This window comes from Oncorhynchus nerka, linkage group LG28, assembly GCF_034236695.1.
Source record: "Oncorhynchus nerka isolate Pitt River linkage group LG28, Oner_Uvic_2.0, whole genome shotgun sequence".
NCBI lineage: Eukaryota > Metazoa > Chordata > Actinopteri > Salmoniformes > Salmonidae > Oncorhynchus > Oncorhynchus nerka.
Window position 1 is genome coordinate 33989548 of NC_088423.1, and position 23831 is coordinate 34013378.

A 23831-nucleotide genomic window follows, 5' to 3' on the forward strand; every position below is an offset into this window, starting at 1 on the left:
GTGGCCCTCTTGAAGCATGTGGGAACAGCAGACTGGTATAGGGATTGATTGAATATGTCCGTAAACACACCGGCCAGCTGGTCTGCGCGTGCTCTGAGGGCGCGGCTGGGGATGCCGTCTGGGCCTGCAGCCTTGCGAGGGTTAACACGTTTAAATGTCTTACTCACCTCGGCTGCAGTGAAGGAGAGACCGCATGTTTTCGTTGCAGGCCATTTCAGTGGCACTGTATTGTCCTCAAAGCGGGCAAAAAAGTTATTTAGTCTGCCTGGGAGCAAGACATCCTGGTCCGTGACTGGGCTGGGTTTCTTCTTGTAGTCCGTGATTGACTGTAGACCCTGCCACATGCCTCTTGTGTCTGAGCCATTGAATTGAGATTCCACTTTGTCTCTGTACTGACGCTTAGCTTGTTTAATAGCCTTGCGGAGGGAATAGCTGCATTGTTTATATTCGGACATGTTACCAGACACCTTGCCCTGATTAAAAGCAGTGGTTCGCGCTTTCAGTTTCACGCGAATGCTGCCATCAATCCACGGTTTCTGGTTTGGGAATGTTTTTATCGTTGCTATGGGAACGACATCTTCGACGCACGTTCTAATGAACTCGCACACTGAATCAGCGTATTCGTCAATATTTCCATCTGACGCAATACGAAACATGTCCCAGTCCACGTGATGGCAGAAGGTCATAAACAGGGGGTCCAAAAGGGTAACAGTACAGGCAGGGAAAAGGCTAGTAACATGGTCTGGGAGATCAGGCAATAGGTAGATAGGCTAAAGTACAGGCAAGGAATAGGCAAAAGGCGTAGTTAGTGAGGCAGGCAAAAACTAGCATACACGGGAGGAGTAAATCACAGGAAAAACAGAGATCTGAAAGACGTGTGTCACAAAACAAATACCTGACAGTGATGGGGCGCAAATAACTAAACTAAATGGTGTATGTGAACATGTGATAGAATTCAGGTGATTGGGATCTGGAAAGTGGCCTGCGTTCAGGGGATCTACATGTTTGAGGGTGTGAGTTGGAAGTAGATGTTACAGATCCTTGTTATGACCTTCTGAAAACAATTCCATATACACTGCATTCGGAAAATAGTTCAACCCCTTGACTTTTTCCTCATGTTACGTTACAGCTTTATTCTAAAATTGATTAAATTGTTTTTTTTTCCCCCTCATGAATCTACACACAATACCCCATAACGACAAACACATTTTTTGGGGTATGCTACAAGCTTGGCACACCTGTATTTGGGGAGTTTCTTCCATTCTGCTCTGCAAATGCTCTCAAGGTCTGTCAGGTTGGATGGGGAGCGTCACTGCACAGCTATTTTCAGGTCTCTCCAGAGATGTTTGATCGGGTTCAAGTGCGAGCTCTAGCTGGGCCACTCAAGGGCATTCAGAAACTTGTCCCAAAGCCACTCCTGCGTTGTCTTGTTTGTTTGCTTAGGTTTGTGGTCTTCGCCCCAGTCTGAGGTCCTGAGCGCTATGGAGCAGGTTTTTATCAAGGATCTCTCTGTACTTTGTTCCGTTCATCTTTCCCTAGATCCTGACTGGTCTTCCAGTACCTGCCACTGAAAAGCATCCCTCGCAGGGATGGTGCCAGGTTTAATCCAGATATGACGCTTGGCAATCAGGACAAAGAGAGCCAGGTTTCATCAGACCAGAGAATCTAGTTTGTCGTGGTCTTAGAGTCCTTTAGATACCCTTTGGCAAACTCCAAGTGGGCTGCAATGTGCCTTTTACAGTAGAGTGGCTTCTGTCTGGCCACTCTACCATAAAGGCTTGATTGGTAGAGAGCTGCAGAGATGGTTGTCCTTCTGGAAGGTTATCCCATCTCCATAGAGGAACTCTGGAGCTTTGTTAGTGACCATCGGGTCACCTCCCTGACCAAGGCCCTTCTCACCCGATTGCTTTATTTTGGTCTTAGTCTTGGTTGTTCCAAACTTCTTCCATTTAAGAATGATGGAGGCCACTGTGTTCTTGGAGACCTTCAATGCTGTAGACATTTGTTGGTACCCTTCCTCAGATCTGTGCCTTGACACAATCCTGTCTCGAAGCTCTATAGACAATTTCTTTGACCTAATGGCTTGGTTTTTGCTCTGTCATGCACTGTCAACTGTGCGACCTTATGTAGACAGGTGTGTGCATTTCCAAATCATGTCCAATCAATTAAATTTACCACATGTGGACTCCAATCAAGTTGTGGAAACAGGATGCATCGAAGCTCAATTTCGAGTTTCATAGCAAGGGGTCTTAATACTTATGTAAATAAGGAATTTCTGCATTTTATTTTTATGAATTTATTTATTCCATTTTAGAATAAAGGTCTAAATACTTTCCGAATGCACTGTTACTTAGTAGAACCCCTCCCCTGGCTTAGACAGAGCATGGAGTCCAGGTTTTAATATGCGTTGAGATTCAGCATCTGTATGGCATATCTGTCTGCCCCACCACATCTTGCAGTATTCTGCCTCGGTCGACTGCTACCTCTCTCTCTTTCTCTCTCTCTCTCTCTCTCTCTCTCTCTCTCTCTCTCTCTCTCTCTCTCTCTCTCCCTCCATATCCCACTCCCTTAAGAGAGAGTAGCATCCTGATTTTTAAAACATGTACAGTTGAAGTTGGAAGTTTACATACACCTTAGCCAAATACATTTAAACTCAGCTTTTCACAATTCTTGACATTTAATCATAGTTAAAATTCCATGTCTTAGGTCAGATAGGATCATCACTTTATTTTAAGAATGTGAAATGTCAGAATAAAAGCAGAAGAATGATTTATTTCAGCTTTTATTTCTTTCATCACATTCCCAGTGGGTCAGAAGTTTACATATACTCAAATAGTATTTTGTAGCATTGCCTTTAGCTGGTGTAACTGAGTCAGGTTTGTAGGCCTCCTTGCTCACAAACGCTTCTTCAGTTCTGCCCACAAATTTTCTATGGGATTGAGGTCAGGGCGTTGTGATGGCCACTTCAATACCGTGACTTTGTTGTCCTTAAGCCTTTTTGACATCACTTTGGAAGTATGCTTGGGGTCATTGTCCATTTGGAAGACTCATTTGCAACCAAGCTTTAACTTCCTGACTGATGTCTTGAGATGTTGCTTCAATATATACACATAATTTTCCTTCCCCGTGCTGCCATCTATTTTGTGAAGTGCACCAGTCTCTCCTGCAGCAAAAGTTGTTTTTGCTGTGAACCAATGGGATGACCATGGGTTGTTTTCCCAAAGCCGGTCAGGGCTGCAACCATTCTATTTAATACTGACTGGGACTAAACTACGGTACCCATAAAAATAGAAAAAATTGTGTCTCCAATTAAGTCAAGGACGGCATAGTAGGTAGACAGGCAGCCATTTTGAGTGTACCCATGCCTACAATGCCTTGCAAATGTATTCACCCCCTTTGTGTTTTTCCTATTTTGTTGCATTACAACCTGTAATTTAAATTGATTTTTATTTGTATTTCATGTAATGGACATACCCAAAATAGTCCAAATTGGTGAAGTGAAATTGAAAAAAAAAACTAAATAATAAAAAACGGAAAAGTGGTGCGTGCATTTTGTATTCACCCCTTTTGCCCCAGATTCTGCAACACCACTAAAGCAAGGGGCACCACCAAGCAAGCGGTACTATGAAGACCAAGGAGCTCTCCAAACAGGTCAGGGACAAATTTGTGGAGAAGTACAGATCAGGGTTGGGTTATAAGAAAATAACAAACTTTGAACAGCCCACGAAGCACCATTAAATCTATTATTTTTAAAAATGGAAAGAATAGGGCACCACAACAAACCTGCCAAGAGAGGGCCTCCCACCAAAACGCACGGACCAGGCAAGGGGGGAATTAATCAGAGAGCCAACAAAGAGACCAAAGATAACCCTGCAGGAGCTTCATAGCTCCACAGCGGAGATTGGAGTATCTGTCCATAGGAGAACTTTAAGCTATACTCCACAGAGCTGGGCTTTACGGAAGAGTGTTCAGAAAACAATAAGCAAACATGTTTGGTGTTTGACAAAAGGCATATGGGAGACTCCCCAAACGTATGGAAGAAGGTACTCTGGTCAGATGAGACTAAAATAGAGCTTTTTTCACATCAAGGAAAACACCATGGTGGCAGCGTCATGCTGGGGGGATATTTTTCATCGGCAGGAACTGGAAAACTGGTCAGAATTGAAAGAATGTTCACCTTCCAGCAGGACAATGACCCTAAGTATACTGCTAAAGCAAGACTCAAGTGGTTTAAGGGGAAACATTTAAATGTCTTGGAATGGCCTAGTCAAATCCCAGACCTCAATCCAATTGAGAATCTGTGGTATGACTTAAAGATTTCTGTACACCAGCAGAACCCATTCAACTTGAAGGAGCTGGAGCAGTTTTGCTTTGAAAAATGGGCAGAAATCCCAGTGGCTAGATGTGCCAAGCGTATAGAGACATACCCCAAGAGACGTGCAGCTGTAATTGCTGCAAAAGGTGTCTCTACAAAGTATTGACTATGGGGGGGGGGGGGGAATAGTTATGCACACTCAAGATTTCTGCTTTTTTGTCTTTATTTCTTTTGTTTCACAATAAAAAAATTTTGCATCTTCAAAGTGGTAGGCATGTTGTGTAAATCAAATGATACAAACACCTCAAATTCCATTTTCATTCCAGGTTGTAAGGCAACAAAATAGGCGGTGAATACTTTTACAAGCCATTGTAGGTTAAACAATACAAGGTTAAGACATAAAAATTCCACGTGGAAGAGTTAGAAATTAAACAAATTCATTGGACCAGTGCCATTGATAACTACTAGTGCCACTGCTAACTAGCAATGCTGGTCCCATGAATTGAAAATAGTTATGTGGTGCGGCAGGGTAGCCTACTGGTTAGAGCAGTGGACTAGTAACCGGAAGGTTGCAAGTTCAAATCCCCGAGCTGACAAGGTCTGTCGTTCTGCCCCTGAACAGGCAGTTAACCCACTAGGCTGTCATTGAAAATAAGAATTTGTTCTTAACTGACTTGCCTAGTTAAATAAAGGTAAAATAAATATTAGAACCCTGTTAACCTTGTAAACTGTTAGCTAGATGGTTATTGTATATTTTTCTGACAGCTTAAAATTATATATTTTTTCACCAATCTTATGATCTGCATCAGACCGCCGGCCTTCTTCCCAGGCAGTGTAGCTACAACGATTGAGCTGGTCCCATGGTTGGTTCAGAGCGGTAGAACCTCTGCGTTATTGTGACGCCATTGTCTTAACCTTCCCATCTTCAAATCAAAATCGCATACACATATTTAGCGGATATTAATGCCAGCAAGTGAAAGCAGGAAGTGTACCCTTCAATCTGTGCTGTGATTTGTTGAGTAAACATTCCAAAATACCATCAATGTTTTTGCATCACAATACCAGGCAGCCATTGCAAGTGTACCCTAGAGATTACCAGAGAAATTGCCAGGGTTAGTGCTTCCAATCCCTTTCTATTCATTGTACAGTATTTCTATGGCGGTACCAAACCACTGGTCAGTAAAGTAATTTGGCCTATGAGCGTGTGTGTGTATGTCTTTGCAATGATGCTTGCAGTGTTTGGTGAAGCGTGGGCGGCAGTAGTACATTAGGAGTGCATGGGTACCAGTCACAGTTACCACCGCCAGGCTCATCATCATCGAACATCTCATCCTTCTATGAATGTGGCACAAAAAATCACTCAGGGAGGGAAAGCAAATGACCATTAGAGAGAGAGAGAGAGATCTGACTGTTTCTTCCCACACATCAAATAGTTGACTCTGTGATAACCGATAATGGATGGGTTAGCCTATAACTCCATTGCACTTAAATAGTGGGTATATGTGACTGATGGTAATAATTTACTACGCAGGCCTCCATCCCCACACTAACACCTCTGTTTTGACATTGTCAGGGCTTGATGGGAGCCGTAGGCCCCTCTCAGGATACCTCCAACTAGTATCATCAACCATTCTAGCCTGAATGCCTTACGGTGTTAACAGGGTGTTATCTGTTCACAGCATGGGTGAAATATTGCTGGAACTGTTGTCATATAGGCCGAGTGCATGAGATAATACCCCTCTGTTGCATTGGTAATGCTTTTCTTAATGGAATTGTGACCAAGGGGCGTACATCCAAAACCCCTGGTTGTGTGTGTGTGTGTGTGTGTGTCTATGTGTGTGTTTGCACGGATCTGTGCACTTGTTCATGCGTCTGTGCGCTTGTGTGCATGTGTTGGGGGTGGAGCGGTTCCTGCTGTGGCTGCAGTGTCCCATTTGTTTGGTGCTTGTCAGTGGGCCCTTGCTGTGAGAGTTATAGCCGGACTGGCATGTAGGAAGAAGTAATCAATATGCATACAGCGTTCACTCCGTTACAGCTTTGGCACAGCGGCATAATAATGAAAATCAAGCGATTTACAGTGAATTTTGATTAGAACATCTACAGACTTCAGATTGTTCCTGCTGGTTTCCCCTGTACACTCCTGGTCTAGCTATCTACCCCCTTTCTAGTTTCCCTCATGTTTTCATATTTTAGTATGATAACTCACTCTTTTATAGAACGATTACATATTGTAGTTGTCTCATCTTCACTTCATCAGGTTGTGATTGTTCTTAAATTTGAAAAATACTCACCTGCCTAGTTCAGCTTTAGAATTGAATGTTGTTTGAGAAAAGATTGCTGGGTTACGTTATTTGGATAGTCTGGATTTTCCATTCAGCTCTACAGATAGACATACCACCTGTTGATAAGCAACTGCTTGCTAAGGTGACTGTCAGGTTAGGTTTAGAATAAGGGTTAGGGCTAGGTTTAGGGTTAGTGTTAAGTTCAGGATAGTTCAAAAGTTAGATGGTCTGAAGATAGCTCTTTAGGTCTATCAAAAGTTTTATCCAGTGCTGAAATTACCATGATGAAGGGAATGATTGACAGACACCCATGCAGAATCAGAGGCCTTCAGTTTATTGAGAATTTCACACAACCAAAATAAACAAAGATGAGGTAAAAAGTGATGAAATTTGATGAAGATGAATATATCTTCCACAACAAAATCCAGGATATCGCATCTTGCGTGCAAGGGTGGTAAATTGTATGTTTACACAATTCATTCAGAGATCAGAAAATCCCCAGAGAAGCCCAGGTCAGTTAAATCACTTGCACATTTTCACCAGGAGCAGGTACTCTTCACATTTGTCCAGATTTGGACTATTGGCTTTCATGTCAAAATTAATCTTTGCCCTGGAACTACATTGAATATGTAGTTCTCTCTCTACTGGTGTGCGTGCATGTAAAGCCATGTCTGTAACAAATCCTATCACTCTGCTCCAGACCTAAAAGTCAAATCCCATACTGCACCAGGCATCACAATGACATTTCAGAGCAGAGCTGTCAGCCATTTTCATTTTGGTGTTCTAATCAGGGATAAAATAGAGTTGTTATGACATGTCAAATATGATTAATTTGAAACAAGATCCACCTAAAAAACATGATTTAAAATATATATATTAGCACTAAAAGCATGTTGAGTAGTTATGTCAGAGTACAAGTTCCCAGTTTTGTGTCAGTACATGGGAGTCAGAGATGAACCTCACAATTAAATACAGCGGGAGACCGTTTGGCAGTGCTCAAACAAGTTATTTAATAAAGGTTGGGAAGAATGGGGGAGGGGAGAAATACAATTGAAAGGCCTCTCCGATAACTGGTGGGTCACTTTGTCCGGCATGGCGGCTCATCAGACCGCCTGTGTTAGTGAACAAAAGAGAGATGAGTCTGGGGTTTCAATACTTGCTCTTAACTTGCATCGGGTGGCATACTGTCTGGGAATGGGTCCTCTTCCCTTTGGGGAATAAGATAAGGAACAGAGAGACAGGTGAGTCAAACATTGCCTAGTATCTTTTGCGTGAGGTGCTTCTCATCCTCTGGTCTAGGCGTATCATCTGCCCAAGCACTCGAATTACTGCACCTCTACTTATACCAATTTGGTTAACGAGGGACAGGTGGGACCAATTCTAGGTACCAATTGGTTGCAGCACCTGGACTGGGTAGTATTGCTGTTGAATCATCAGCCACATTTGGTGCCGGTAGAGCTGTCCATGGTGTTGACTCACCTTGTAAACTATCTATCCCATTAGAGCTGACCAAGTTCCAACTCCTTCATATGTACCTCCCTGCTGGCACCCCGGTTGCCACAGATAGTTTTTTATAAAAAAAATGTATTTTCAGACTGCATGGACAGGTGAAGTCAGAGGTTTACATACACCTTAGCCAAATACATTTGAACTCAGTTTTTCACAATTCCTGACATTTAATCATAGTTAAATGTCCCTGTCTTAGTTCAGTTAGGATCAGTACTTTATTTTAAGAATGTGAAATGTCAGAATAATAGTAGAGAGAACGATTTATTTAAGCTTTTATTTCTTTCATCACATTCCCAGTGGGTCAGAAGTTTACATACACTCAATTAGTATTTGGTAGCATTGCCTTTAAATGGTTTAACTTGGGTCAAACATTTGGGTAGCCTTCCACAAGCTTCCCACAAGAAGTTGGGTGAATTTTGGCCCATTACTCCTGATAGAGCTGGTGTAACTGAGTCAGGTTTGTAGAACTCCTTGCTCGCACACGCTTTTTCAGTTCTGCCCACACAGATTCTATGGGATTGAGGTCAGGGCTTTGTGATGGCCACTCCAATACATTGACTTTGTTGTCCCTCAGCCATTTTGCCCCAACTTTGGAAGTACGCTTGGGGTCATTGTCCATTTGGAAGACCCATTTGAGACCAGGCTTTAACTTCCTGACTGATGTCTTGAGATTTTGCTTCATTATATCCACATAATTTTCCTACCTCATGATGCCATCTATTTTGTGAGGTGTACCAGTCCCTCCTGCAGCAAAGCACCCCCACAAAAGGATGCTGTCACCCCCGTGCTTCACGGTTGGGATGGTGTTCTTCGGCTCGCAAGCCTCCTCCTTTTCCTCCAAACATAACAATTATCATTATGGCCAAACAGTTCTATTTTTGTTTCATCAGACCAGGGGAAGTTTCTCCAAAAAGCACAATCTTTGTCCCCATGTGCAGTTGCAAACAGTAATCTGACTTTTTATGGCCGTTTTGGAGCAGTGGCTTCTTCCTTGCTGAGCGGCTTTTCAGGTTATGTTGATATAGGACTTGCTTTACTTTGGATATAGATACTTTTGTACTTGTTTCCTCCAGCATCTTCACAAGGTACTTGGGATTGATTTGCACTTCTCACACCAAAGTACGTTCATCTCTAGGAGACAGAACGTGTCTCCTTCCTGAGCGGTATGAAGGCTGCATGGTCCCATGGTATTTATACTTGCGTGCTAGTGTTTGCACAGATGAACATGGTACCTTCAGGCATTTGGAAATTGTTCCCAAGGATGAACCAGACTTGTTGAGGTCTACAATTTTTTTTCTGAGGTCTTGGCTGATTTCTTTTGATTTTCCCATGATGTCAAGCAAAAAGGAACTGATTTCGAAGGTAGGCCTTGAAATACATCCACAGGTACACCTCCAATTGACTCAAATTATGTCAATCAGCCTATCAGAAGCTTCTAAAGCTGTGACATAATTTTCCAAGCTGTTTAAAGGCACAGTCAATCTAATGTATGTAAACATTTGGCCAACTAGAATAGTGGTACAATGAATTACAGTGGGGCAAAAAAGTATTTAGTCAGCCACCAATTGTGCAAGTTCTCCCACTTAAAAAGATGAGAGAGGCCTGTAATTTTCATCATAGATACACTTCAACTATGACAGACAAAATCAGAAAAAAAAAGATTTTTAATGAATTTATTTACAAATTATGTTGGAAAATAAGTATTTGGTCAATAACAAAAGTTTATCTCAATACTTTGTTATATACCCTTTGTTGGCAATAACAGAGGTCAAAGTTTTCTGTACGTCTTCACAAGGTTTACACACTGTTGCTGGTATTTTGGCCCATTCCTCCATGCAGATCTCCTCTAGAGCAGTAATGTTTTGGGGCTGTTGCTGGGCAACACGGACTTTCAACTCCCTCCAAAGATTTTCTATGGGGTTGAGATCTGGAGACTGGCTAGGCTACTCCAGGACCTTGAAATGCTTCTTACGAAGCCACTCCTTCGTTGCCCAGGAAGTGTGTTTGGGATCATTGTCATGCTGAAAGACCCAGCCACGTTTCATCTTCAATGCCCTTGCTGATGGAAGGAGGTTATCACTCAAAATCTCACGATACATGGCCCCATTCATTCTTTCCTTTACACGGATCAGTCGTCCTGGTCCCTTTGCAGAAAAACAGTCAAATCAAATCAAATCAAATTGTATTTGTCACATACACATGGTTAGCAGATGTTAATGCGAGTGTAGCGAAATGCTTGTGCTTCTAGTTCCGACAATGCAGTGATAACCAACAAGTAATCTAACTAACAATTCCAAAACGACTGTCTTATACACAGTGTAAGGGGATAAGGAATATGTACATAAGGATATATGAATGAGTGATGGTACAGAGCAGCATACAGTAGATGGTATCGAGTACAGTATATACATATGAGATGAGTATGTAGACAAAGTAAACAAAGTGGCATAGTTAAAGTGACTAGTGACATAAGAATGCAGTCGATGATCTAGAGTACAGTATATACATATGGATATGAGATGAATAATGTAGGGTAAGTAACATTATATAAGGTAGCATTGTTTAAAGTGGCTAGTGATATATTTACATCATTTCCCATCAATTCCCATTATTAAAGTGGCTGGAGTTGGGTCAGTGTCAATGACAGTGTGTTGGCAGCAGCCACTCAATGTTAGTGGTGGCTGTTTAACAGTCTGATGGCCTTGAGATAGAAGCTGTTTTTCAGTCTCTCGGTCCCAGCTTTGATGCACCTGTACTGACCTCGCCTTCTGGATGATAGCGGGGTGAACAGGCAGTGGTTCGGGTGGTTGATGTCCTTGATGATCTTTATGGCCTTCCTGTAACATCGGGTGGTGTAGGTGTCCTGGAGGGCAGGTAGTTTGCCCCCGGTGATGCGTTGTGCAGACCTCACTACCCTCTGGAGAGCCTTACGGTTGAGGGCGGAGCAGTTGCCGTACCAGGCGGTGATACAGCCCGCCAGGATGCTCTCGATTGTGCATCTGTAGAAGTTTGTGAGTGCTTTTGGTGACAAGCCGAATTTCTTCAGCCTCCTGAGGTTGAAGAGGCGCTGCTGCGCCTTCTTCACGACGCTGTCAGTGTGAGTGGACCAATTCAGTTTGTCTGTGATGTGTATGCCGAGGAACTTAAAACTTGCTACCTCTCCACTACTGATCCATCGATGTGGATAGGGGGTGTTCCCTCTGCTGTTTCCTGAAGTCCACAATCATCTCCTTAGTTTTGTTGACGTTGAGTGTGAGGTTATTTTCCTGACACCACACTCCGAGGGCCCTCACCTCCTCCCTGTAGGCCGTCTCGTCGTTGTTGGTAATCAAGCGTACCACTGTTGTGTCGTCCGCAAACTTGATGATTGAGTTGGAGGCGTGCATGGCCACGCAGTCGTGGGTGAACAGGGAGTACAGGAGAGGGCTCAGAACGCACCCTTGTGGGGCCCCGTGTTGAGGATCAGCGGGGAGGAGATGTTGTTGCCTACCCTCACCACCTGGGGGCGGCCCGTCAGGAAGTCCAGAACCCAGTTGCACAGGGGCGGGGTCGAGACCCAGGGTCTCGAGCTTGATGACGAGCTTGGAGGGTACTATGGTGTTGAATGCCGAGCTGTAGTCGATGAACAGCATTCTCACATAGGTATTCCTCTTGTCCAGGTGGGTTAGGGCAGTGTGCAGTGTGGTTGAGATTGCATCGTCTGTGGACCTATTTGGGCGGTAAGCAAATTGGAGTGGGTCTAGGGTGTCAGGTAGGGTGGAGGTGATATGGTCCTTGACTATTCTCTCAAAGCACTTCATGATGACGGAAGTGAGTGCTACGGGGCGGTAGTCGTTTAGCTCAGTTACCTTAGCTTTCTTGGGAACAGGAACAATGGTGGCCCTCTTGAAGCATGTGGGAACAGCAGACTGGTATAGGGATTGATTGAATATGTCCGTAAACACACCGGCCAGCTGGTCTGCGCATGCTCTGAGGGCGCGGCTGGGGATGCCGTCTGGGCCTGCAGCCTTGCGAGGGTTAACACGTTTAAATGTCTTACTCACCTCGGCTGCAGTGAAGGAGAGACCGCATGTTTTCGTTGCAGGCCGTGTCAGTGGCAATGTATTGTCCTCAAAGCGGGCAAAAAGTTATTTAGTCTGCCTGGGAGCAAGACATCCTGGTCCGTGACTGGGCTGGGTTTCTTCTTGTAGTCCGTGATTGACTGTAGACCCTGCCACATGCCTCTTGTGTCTGAGCCATTGAATTGAGATTCCACTTTGTCTCTGTACTGACGCTTAGCTTGTTTAATAGCCTTGCGGAGGAATAGCTGCATTGTTTATATTCGGACATATTACCAGACACCTTGCCCTGATTAAAAGCAGTGGTTCGCGCTTTCAGTTTCACGCGAATGCTGCCATCAATCCACGGTTTCTGGTTTGGGAATGTTTTTATCGTTGCTATGGGAACGACATCTTCGACGCACGTTCTAATGAACTCGCACACCGAATCAGCGTATTCGTCAATATTTCCATCTGACGCAATACGAAACATGTCCCAGTCCACGTGATGGAAGCAGTCTTGGAGTGTGGAGTCAGCTTGGTCTGACCAGCGTTGGACAGACCTCAGCGTGGGAGCCTCTTGTTTTAGTTTCTGCCTGTAGGCAGGGATCAGCAAATGGAGTCGTGGTCAGCTTTTCCGAAAGGGGGCGGGGCAGGGCCTTATATGCGTCGCGGAAGTTAGAGTAACAATGATCCAAGGTTTTACCACCCCTGGTTGCGCAATCGATATGCTGGTAAAATTTAGGGAGTCTTGTTTTCAGATTAGCTTTGTTAAAATCCCCAGCTACAATGAATGCAGCCTCCGGATAAATGGTTTCCAGTTTGCAAAGAGTTAAATAAAGTTCGTTCAGAGCCATCGATGTGTCTGCTTGGGGGGGGATATATACGGCTGTGATTATAATCGAGGAGAATTCTCTTGGAAGATAATGCGGTCTACATTTGATTGTGAGGAATTCTAAATCAGGTGAACAGAAGGATTTGAGTTCCTGTATGTTTCCTTCATCACACCATGTCTCGTTAGTCATGAGGCATACGCCCCCGCCACTCTTCTTACCAGAAAGATGTTTGTTTCTGTCGGCGCGATGCTTGGAGAAACCCGTTGGCTGCACCGCGTCGGATAGCGTCTTCCCAGTATGCCATGTTTCTGTGAAGCAGAGAACGTTGCAGTCTCTGATGTCCCTCTGGAATGCTACCCTTGCTCGGATTTCGTCAACCTTGTTGTCAAGAGACTGGACATTGGCAAGAAGAATGCTGGGGAGTGGTGCGCGATGTGCCCTTTTTCGGAGTCTGACCAGAACACCGCCTCGTGTTGCTAGTCCCAAAGCATGATGTTTCCACCCCCATGTTTTGGTTTCATCTGACCATATGACATTCTCACAATCTTCTTCTGGATCATCCAAATGCTCTCTAGCAAACTTCAGACGGGCCTGGACATGTACTTGCTTAAGCAGGGGGACACGTCTGGCACTGCAGGATTTGAGTCCCTGGCAGCATAGTGTGTTACTGATGGTAGGCTTTGTTACTTTGGTCCCAGCTCTCTGCAGGTCATTCACTAGGTCCCCCCGAGTGGTTCTGGGAGTTTTGCTCACCGTTCTTGTGATCATTTTGACCCCACGGGGTGAGATCTTGCGTGGAGCTCCAGATTGAGGGAGATTATCAGTGGTCTTGTATGTCTTCCATTTCCTAATAATAGCTCCCACAGTTGATTTCTTCAAACCAAGCTGCTTACCTATTGCAGATTCAGTCTTCCCAGCCTGGTGCAGGTCTACAATTTTGTTTCTGGTGTCCTTTGACAGCTCTTTGGTCTTGGCCATAGTGGAGTTTGGAGTGTGACTGTTTGAGGTTGTGGACAGGTGTCTTTTATACTGATAACAAGTTCAAACAGGTAACGAATGGAGGACAGAGGAGCCTCTTAAAGAAGAAGTTACAGGTCTGTGAGAGCCAGAAATCTACCTTGTTTGTAGGTCACCAAATACTTATTTTCCACCATAATTTGCAAATAAACTCATTAAAAATACTATAATGTGATTTTCTGGAGAAAAAAAATCTCATTTTGTCTGTCATAGTTGAAGTGTACCTATGATGAACATTACAGGTCTCTCTAATATTTTTAAGTGGGAGAACTTGCACAATTGGTGGCTGACTAAATACTTTTTTCCCCCACTGTATATGTGAAATAATCTGTCTGTCAACAATTGTTGGAAATTACTTGTGTCATGCACAAAGTAGATGACCTAACCGACTTGACAAAACTATAGTTTGTCAACAAGAAATTTGTGGAGTGGTTGAAAAACGAGTTTTAATGACTCCAACCTAAGTGTATGAAAACTTCCGACTTCAATTGTACATGAAGGATGATGCAGCACATTTTGAATAACAGTAGCATATGTCTCTCTCCTGCCTGCGCTGGTTTTGAGAGTTTAGATCTACTCTGCAAAGATTTTTGTGGGATTGTAATGAACTCATACTGTACAAACCTGGTTCATTTTTACCTGCCAGTTCTGATGAGTTGTGTAATGCTAGCAGTGTTGCATGAATATGCAGATTGATTTAATCAACTGCAGAAAGGGACTTTCAGCTGTGCCAGACATAATGTTTAATTTCCACTTTGTGTTGAATTATTTCACCTTCCTGCAGAGATCTTCTATCTCTTGTAGGTGAGTGCGTGTAGGGTAAGTGAACCCATTAGCCCACTTCCATCATTGGATTTAAAAACATTTTTAAAAAATAAAGATTTTTATTTAATAATAATTTGGTGGGTGTTTATGTTTGTCCTACTTCACACATGTACAACTGTTTGAATTTGAATTGGAAATGTTTTTGTTTTTTTACTGGAAATGTTTTTTTTCTCCATACCCCAACCCTTTCTGAACACCCTCAGAGAGTAGGGTCACGACCAGGGTCTGACATTATCAACTGCAACCATGGAGAAATTAGAGTTAGGAAATTAGCGTTAATTGCTTTGCTCAAGGGCACATTAACAGATTATGAAATTGTCAGATCCTGGATTTGAATTAGTGACCTTTCGGTTACTGGCCCAACACTCTAACCACTAGACTACCTGCCACCAAAAATACCAGTTCATGTGGTTGTTGTATCCATACCAGTTTTTATTCTAAGCCAATTAGATATTTTTTGATTAAGTTATTGACAGTTATGTGTAAGTTAATACTCATGTCCAATTTCAAAGCTGCAATAATTTGTTTGTGTGATAAAAACATTTTTCAGATTTTTAATACAATCTTAAATAAGTGATCCTACTTAATGCAAAATGAAGAAATTGGTGTATTGATTTATAGTGCCTGCAAGCAAGTATTCACACCCATTGACTTAAAAAAATGTGTTACAGAAAGAATTGCAAATTGAGTAAATTTAGATATTTCATCACTGGTCTAATCACAATACCCCATAATGTCCCAGTGGAATTACAGCACAGTTTGGAACACCTACTCATTGAAGGGTTGTTCTTTATTTGTACTATTTTCTATATTGTAGAATAATAGTGAAGACATCAAAACTATGAAATAACACATATGGAATCATGTAGTAACCAAAAAAGTGTTAAACAAATCTAAATATTTTTTTATATTTGAAATTCTTCAAAGTAGCCACTCTTTACCTTGATGACAGCTTTGCACAGTCTTGGCATTCTCTCAATCAGCTTCATGAGGTAGTCACCTGGAATGCATTTAAATTAAAAGGTGTTAAACGTTAAACATTAATTTGTGGAATTTCTTTCCTTGTTAACCTCTTGAAACTAGGGGGCACTATTTTTATTTTTGGAAAAATAATGATCCCCAACGATCCGCCTATTTCTCAAGACCAGATGCTAGAATATGCATATAATTGACAGCTTAGGACAGAAAACACTCTAAAGTTGCCAACTCTGTAAAAATATTGTCTGTGAGTATAACACGACTGATATTGCAGGCTAAATCCTGAGAGAAATCCAATCAGGAAGTGACTCTTATTTTGAAACCCCTGTCTTTCTATGCATCCCTAGTTCCCATTGAAAGGGGTATCAACCTGATTACTTTTTCTGTGGCTTCCCTAAGGTGTCTACAGCCTTTAGACTGTATTTTGAAGAATGAGCGAGAAACGACTACATTGCGTAAGTGGCCAGCTGAGGGCTCTCAGAGTGATTCTTGCGTAAAAGACAGAGGTAGTCATTTTTCCTCTCGCTCCTACTGTGAAAAGCCAATTGTCCCGGTGGATATATTATCGAATAGATATTTGAAAAACACCTTGAGGATTGATTTAAAAAAAACGTTTGCCATGTTTCTGTCGATATTATGGACATAATTTAGATTTTTTATTCGCTGTTGTCGTGACCGCTATTTCCAGTGGATTTCTCAACATAAAGTGACCAACAAAAGTAGGTATTTCGGGTATAAAAATAATCTTTATGGAACAAAAGGAACATTCATACCACATGTCAGTCAATAAAGTAGCAACATGACTTGGTGAACCACAACAATATAGTAGATCTCAAGCACTCATAACTTATTTCTTGAAATGCATTTATTCTTATTTTACTGTTAAGTTAATTAACCTTGCATTGCTACGGTATACATATAGTGCATTTGGGAAGTTTTCAGGCTCCTTCCCTTTTTCCACATTTTGTTATGTTACAGCCTTATTATAAAATGGATTAAATAAATTTAAAAAATCACAACAATCTACACACAATACCACATAATGGCAAAGCAAAACCCATTTTTGTAAACCCTTTGCTATGAAACTCAAAATTGAGCTCAGGTGCATCCTGTTTCCATTGATCATCCTTGAGATATTTCTACAACTTGATTGAAGTCCACCTGTGGTAAATTCAATTGATTGGACATTTGGAAAGGCACACAACTGTCTATATAATTTCCCACAGTTTACAGTGCATGTCGGAGAAAAAAATAAGCGAGACAGGATTGTGTCGAGGCACAGATCTAGGGAAGGGTCTGCAGCATTGAAGGTCCCTGAGAACAGAGTGGTCTACATCATTCTTAAATGGAAGAAGTTTGGAATGACCAAGACTCTTCCTAGAGCTGGCCACCCGGCCAAACAAAGCAATCGGGGGAGAAGGTCAAGGAGGTGACCGAGAACCCAATGGTCACTCTGACAGAGCACCAGAGTTCCTTTGTGGAGATGGGATAACCTTCCAGAAAGACAATCATCTCTGCAGCACTCTACCAATCAGGCCTTCATGGTAGGGTGGCCAGAAGCAAGCCACTCCTCAGTGGAAGGAACATGACAGCCCGCTTGGAGTTTGCCAAAAGGCACCTAAAGGACTCTCAGACCCTGAGAAACAAGATTCTGTGGTCTTATGAAACCAAGATTGAGCTCTTTGGCCTGAATGCCAAGCGTCACGTCTGAAGAAAACCTATCACCATCCCTACGGTGAAGTATTGTGGTGAAAGTATCATAATGTGGGAATGTTTTTCAGCAGCAGGGACTAGGAGACTAGTCAAGGTTGAGGGTAGGATGAACGGGACATAGTACAGAAAGATCGTTGATGAAAGCCTGCTTCAGAGCGTGCAGGACCTCAGACTGGGGCAAAGGTACACCTTCCAACAGGACAAAGACCCCAAGCACACAGCCAATAAGATCCAGGAGTCACTTCTGGACAAGTCTCTGAATGTCCATGAGTGGCCCAGTCAGAGCCCGGACTTGAATCCGATCGAACATATCTGGAGAGTCCTGAAAATAGCTGTTCAACGATGCTCCCCATCCAACCTGAAAGAGCTTGAGAGGGTCTGCAGAGAAGAATTGTAGCAACTCCCCAAATATATGGGCTCCAGCTTGTAGCATCATAGCAAGGTGTTTCAACAGAATACTGAGTAAAGGGTTTGAATAGTTATGTAAATGTGATAGTTCAGTTTTTTTTTTTAAATGTATTCATTTGCAAACATTTCTTAACCTGTTTTTGATTTGTCATTATTGGGTATTGTGTGTAGATTGAGGAAAATACATAATTGAATCAAGTTTAGAACAAGGCTGTAATGTAAAACAAAATGTGGAAAAAGTCAAGTTGTCTGAATACATTTAGAATGCAATGTAGATGCCTTTTCTGTCAAATAAATATTTATCGCAGAGTTGGCTTGAAGGGTACAGTAGCACACAAAGCACCCCCTCTTACAGAATCTAAATGGAAATAAATAAATATTGCTCAATATGATCAATACTTACTTTTTATAATATTGTAGTATATGGTGTATATTTTTATCCCAGACCATTGGTTTCCAAACTTTGCTATTCTGTCTATTTTACCATAAATCATTACTTTTCCAATTTTTGCCATTATGCTCATATTAAGCCCAGTTTTCATTGCAACACATAGAGATTGTGTGTTGCTATCCCTAATATTCAATAAATGTGTTTTTTGATTAAAATACTCAAACGACAGTTATGTATATTCATCCTGCCTTTACCAAGATTTAAAAGAATTAAGAAGAATTAAAAGACTGTAATTTCTCCAAAAGATGTTTGTAGCAGTAGCGGTGCGTGGGTAAAATCACTGTGGAAGCCAAGCCAGTAAAAAATCCATATTACAACATGTGTTGTGAAAACTGCATTGTTTGCTCTATAACCCATTCATTCATATGCCAGGATACAATACATCCATGAAAAAAACAGTGGCAGAATAAATTCTACTTCACATAAGTTTGTTTCAGCACAAAACCAGAGAGCAACATCTGTTCAGTGATGTCCACATAGAAAATGTTGCTTGTAACAAACAGCTATATGACCAGCAACATGGTCAAGCAAGTTAATGTCAGTTTACTAACCATCCACTGCACAGAGACAACATGAGCACTACCTCTGCTATTTCAGCACCATTTAAACTGAACTATTTCAACATAATCAAATCAGTGTTTAACACACTGAAAACAAACTTAAAGATACTAAAAACAATTTAGTCCAATCAATGTTGCTCAATATCATGTGGCTGTCCATGGTGCTTATTTCTGTGTGTGTGTGTGTGCATGCAAGTACAACAATTTGGGGTACTCTACCTCCTTGTAGACAAGTTGCATGCCAATGCCATGCTCTGTTCTTTCATGTTGGCAAAATGGTCTAGGAGTCTGTCATACAGTATGTTTTTATTTTTATTGTCATTAGGCTACCTAGTTATATATATGTAGCCTAACTTCCTCGCATGGGCAACAATGAACCAGCTAAGATAGCAAGCTAGTTTGTGAGCTTGAAAGGACTAGGCTACATTGAACTTCAATCATCACAGGCCAGTGGCAAAACATGTTAATTGATGGTTAGATCAGAATCACATTCATATTCAAAAAAAGGTTCCAAAATAGTTATTTGACTGTCCCCATAGATAGGTTCTACATGGAACCCAAAAGCGTTCTACCTGCAACCAAAAGGGGTCCTTCACATGGTTCTCCTATGGGGACAGCCAAAGAACCCTTTAAGGTTCTAGAGCACTTTTTTTCTAAGAGTGTACAGAGAATTAAGTCAAAACCACAACTCCAAATCTCCATCACCATCCATGGCTTAGGAAAGGGCTAATTTAGCTAGCTAGCTACTGCAGGACATAAACACAAGCAGATTTTGCATATCGTTTATGAGTTAGCACCACATATTTATGTATTAATATTAATGTATTCTATGGTAAGTTATCTCATGAATTAATATAATGTATCCAAGTATGCAGACACCTAAAGCTATTTATTCATGAGTGGTTCACGCTTGACGCACTCAATTGCCCTTCATGCCTGCTCCCATACCCTGTAATTCTGTATTTCTTTGTGACTAACTTGTATACAGGTACACCAGCGAAGCCACATCCCTGATTGGCAGATTAGTGGCAACCCTGATTAGAAGCAACTGCTGCTCATAGGTTGATCACCTGTGTTCCCTACAAATGATGTTTTGAATTTAAAAGCTGTTTGACTACACACAGAAGAAGGCTGCACATAGTGAGACAGAGGGGCGCTATTTCCCTCACTTGGATGATTTCTCCAGTGAGATTCAGACACTGGTGAATAGATGGAAAATTATGAAAACACAGACAAAAGATAATTTATTTCATCATTTACAATTTTTTGTTGGTTAAATATTTGGGGAAGCCCAGCCCAGCTTCCCTTCAAATCCATGAATACACTCCACTGGTTTGTGGTGGACAGGTAGTCATTGATGCAGAGAGAGAAGAATACAATCAGGGTTGAAGGATATCAGGGATAGCAAATACAAGTAATGGAGAAAAATTGAAACAATTGAAGGACAAGAAGATGAATATTGGACAATTACTCATGCAGTTAGGGCCGGGAAAACGTCATATATTTGTCCCTCATTCATCCAGGTGTTTCTATTTTTTGGTTCGCCACATACCTTTATAATACAACGGTGCTATCTAGAACCAAAAATGGTTATTTGGCTGTCCCCATAGGAGAACCCTTCGAAGAACCATTTTTGGTTGCAGGTGAAACCTTTTTGGTTGCAGGTGGAAACCTTTTGGGTTCCATGTAGAACCCTTTCCACGGAGGGTTCTTCATAGAACCCAAAAGAGTTCTACCTGGAAACAAAAAGGCTTCTTCCTTGAACTAAAAAGGGATCCTATGGGGACATCCAAAGAACCCTTTTGGAACCCTTTTTTATAAGTGTAGAGAGGGAGATTTGGAACTGTCTGCAGGCAGGCTTTAGGGAAACACATTGAACTATTTAAAAATAATACAAGTACAGCAAATGTGAACCAGCTTTCAGGTAATTCATAAAAAATGGTTTGGGTTATGGTCTTTCTGCATGGCGTATTATACAAAGAGTGCTGGTGTGGATTCATGTTTTTTTGCTCTAACCAAGAAGCAACACACCTGCCTCAACTGATCAAGTATTGATTGAAGTCTATGATTAGTTGAATCAGATGCGTACTGGTTGTCAAGAAGAAACGCCTGGGGCCAAATTGATCTCTGAGGATAAGATTATACTGTACACCCCCTGTTATGAATGCTGCTTGATGAATAGTAATGATCAATTGATTAATAACTTTAGGGAGATGATTATAATTGAAACTTACATATGAATATCAAATTGTAAGTTTTCAAGATTTGGAAATAAATGTATTATTTAAGAGGTGGGCTTATTTGGAACACCCATAGTCTTAAAGGATTCATTCGGTACCTATTATGCCCAGTGACGACTTTTCACATACTGTGGTTCCTCCTTTAAAAGTTGCATCATACTGCAGCACACCTTGGGGGCTGCCGCAGAATTCTATGGCAAGTTGTTTAATTGTCAGCCATTGTTCCCATTAATGCTAGTTAGTGCTAGTTTGACCACCAGAGGGCATCTTTGAGAAGCATTCGATAGCCTTCAATAGTGGCTGTACTAGAGAACTAAAACCTTTTTTGTAAGAACATAGTATATGGGATTGATTTTAAGAAATGTTGCTTAATTTATTTGATTCATATTATGGTGTTTCTATTCCAAGAAAAATGAAACCCTCAGTACTAAGAGCAGTACTAACTTCTATATGCTTTTTAAATAAATAAGACCTACACCACTTTTAACAGCACATTACTCAACACTAGTGAGACTCTTGTCACCTACGGTAGGTCTACAGTATATCGACAAATATTGTTTTCAATGACGTGACTTTCCGCAAATAATTACATTTAGAGGATTGGAGGATTCTAAATTAATATTTAATGAGATTTTTTTGTTAGGGCAAATCTGATCTGTGATAATATGTAAGGGGCTTTTATATAATTCTAAATAATAATAATAATCGCTTTGTTGAAAAATAACAATATTTTGGAGATTTAACCTCATTTAACCTAGTGCGTGAGAAAAAGGCCATTCTTGAACAAGGGGTGAGACATTCTCACTCATTTGTAAATAAAGCCATTTTGTTATTTAGAATTATTTATTTATGTTTTTGAACCAAAACTTTCTGCAGGCCTCTTTTTTTCTCCTCCTTTTTAATGCTGATCAAAATATCAGGTTATATGTAATGATATTTTGGAGATTATTTTGTTTTCAAAAAAATGAAAGTGAGTGATTGCAATCTGAATAAAGGTTAACATATTTATTTCTGTTTTTAGAGGGAGTGAAACCTATTAGCCCACCTTGACTATTTTTTTGGACAAGGACATCCCAGCCAGCCAAATCCTCCCTTAACCTGGATGACGCTGGGCCAATTGTGCTCTGACCTATGGGACACCCAATCACGGTCGGATGTGATACAGCCTGGATTCGAACCAGAGGCTATAATGATGCCTCTTGCACTGAGATGCAGTGCCTTAGAACACTGCTCCACTCAGGAGCCATGACCAATATGATCAATGTATTGTCCAAATAAAAGCCCATCCTAGAAACGTTGTTTTCAGATTTCACAGCCTGCTACACTTGGGAAAAACAGGGTTAATAATAATACTTTTCCCCCCACATGTTAAAGGTTCCAATTGATAAAGTTTTTTTTGATCAACTAGTATATTGAGTTTAACCACAGTATTTGTTGTATTGTTTGTTCTGTCTATTCTGGTGGATTAAAATGAAATTGCTACCAATCATAGACAGTTGTGATACAGCCAATTTAACTAAGAAATACATTTGACGAAAGAATTCTCCCCCTACCCTCCTTCTAGGAAAGTATATTGTTGTGCTAACAGTCCTGCTAATAGCCATAACGGCGCTGCACAAATATTTAAGTAAAGTCATAAAACTTCACATGACACATGAATCTTTCATTTTATCAAAATGTATTTTGAACGAAATCAGGGCTGTATGAATTACAAATGTCTAAACTTAGATTTTGGAGGACTTAATAGGTACACTTACCCTATGTTGTGTGTGTGTGTGTTTGGGGGTAGATATGAATGTGAATGTTGAAAGGATAAGATATTTTCCCATTGAACATATCAGCACATATGGGAACATAATTATGTTCAATGGGACATGGACATTTCAAAGTAAACTCGTCCTGTTACGTGGTATTTAAATGGTTTGGTCTACCATGTCCTTTGTTTAAGCCCTGTGTATCCTACCATGCATAGCCTTGTAGTTACCATATTGATAATACCCACCTCAACATACTAGGTGTTCTCATATTTAGAATCAGAAAGGTGTATTGAGCTAAAGGCGGTGCTCAGGCATTCTACTGCTCTTCTCTGTCTCTGGGCCGATGTTTTAAAATGTGCTCTTTGAACAGGGATAAATGTTTTTAGTCACACACACATGCTGCCATCATATTCATGGCTCTGCTTCAGAAAATGTTCCCCATAGGTAATAGGGTAGAAATGCTTGTAGTTTTCCCCCCGGATGAGGGGGATTGTATATGAAAAGGTGTGTATGCAAGCAATTTACCTAAATCATTAATGTTAACATTTCCAGTATGGTACTTTATAGGTACAGTTGAAGTCGGAAGTTTACATACACTTAGGTTGGAGTCATTAAAACTCGTTTTTCAACCACTCCACAAATGTCTTGTTAACAAGTCGGTTAGGACATCTACTTTGTGAATGACTCAAGTAATTTTTCCAATAATTGCTTACAGACAGATTATGTCACTTCTAATTCACTGTATCATAATTCCAATGGGTCAGAAGTTTACATACACTAAGTTGACTGTGCTTTTAAAATTCCAGAAAATGATGTCATGGCTTTAGAAGCTTCTGATTGGCTAATTGACATAATTTGAGTCAATTGGAGGTGTACCTGTGGATGTATTTCAAGGCCTACCTT

At 41.3% G+C, this 23831-nt stretch overlaps 1 protein-coding gene across 1 annotated transcript in view; it reads left to right on the plus strand.

Moving 5' to 3' along the window:
• Window positions 1-23831, plus strand: part of LOC115113161 (pro-neuregulin-3, membrane-bound isoform) — a 518264-nt gene that overhangs the window by 36714 nt on the left and 457719 nt on the right. The window lies entirely within an intron of this gene.